The sequence below is a fragment of the Vicia villosa genome, linkage group LG4 (genome assembly GCF_029867415.1).
Source record: "Vicia villosa cultivar HV-30 ecotype Madison, WI linkage group LG4, Vvil1.0, whole genome shotgun sequence".
NCBI lineage: Eukaryota > Viridiplantae > Streptophyta > Magnoliopsida > Fabales > Fabaceae > Vicia > Vicia villosa.
The window spans coordinates 150911431-150912212 of NC_081183.1; the positions used below are offsets into that span (position 1 = coordinate 150911431).

The following is a 782-nucleotide window of genomic DNA, read 5'->3' on the forward strand; positions in this document are numbered from 1 at the left end:
TAATTATATGTTGTAATATTATTTTACAAAATATTTATACAAATATCTGCATGTTAAGATATAATTGACTATTTGTCTTTTTATCTATTACAAGATATAAGGATAGTATTATTATCAATATACAATAGTTAAATTTTCACATTTCATAGTAATGAGGTTTGGTTGATTAATTTGTATAAAACCTATACGTTATAGTAGGAAAATCCAAAAAGAATTGCATTATCAATGTTTAAAAAATGAATGAATGACATTCACAATCAAATGAATAAAAGTCATACATGCTAACGAATACGTAATATATGCTGCACTGAAACCAAATCTCGGATAACAATATTTGTATGCTTTGCTTGTGGATTACGATGTTTATGTCTCAATATATAGTATAATGTTCAAATTCAAACATTAAGCTGGTTTGCCCGAGAGGTTAAGGGGGAAGACTTAAGATCTTCTGCACATAAGTGCGCGTGGGTTCGAACCCCACAGCCAGCATGTTTTGATTTCTCTTTCATAACATTTTTATTTGGAGATGCATCTTCAGACAAATGTACCATAGATATATGACATCCACATAAGTAGTGCCAACCAAATACAACAAGTATGCTCTCATAGCATACGCTTTCTGTTGCCCTACTTGCTCAACATCACCATCAACCTGTTGTGCTTTTTCTATCTCATTATCAAACACCTCCTGCAAATAGTTAAACCTAGCATGAGCCTCCCAGGTCTTATCAAGCTCTTTCATAGCACTCTATTGTTCAACTCCAAAGTATTCTACCATCAAC

The 782-nt window shown here is 32.2% G+C and overlaps 1 non-coding gene across 1 annotated transcript; it reads left to right on the forward strand.

Moving 5' to 3' along the window:
• Positions 1-406: 406 nt before the first annotated feature.
• Positions 407-489, forward strand: TRNAL-UAA (transfer RNA leucine (anticodon UAA)). Its single transcript has one exon. It is a non-coding gene; the product is annotated as a tRNA-Leu (tRNA).
• The last annotated feature ends 293 nt before the right edge of the window (positions 490-782 follow it).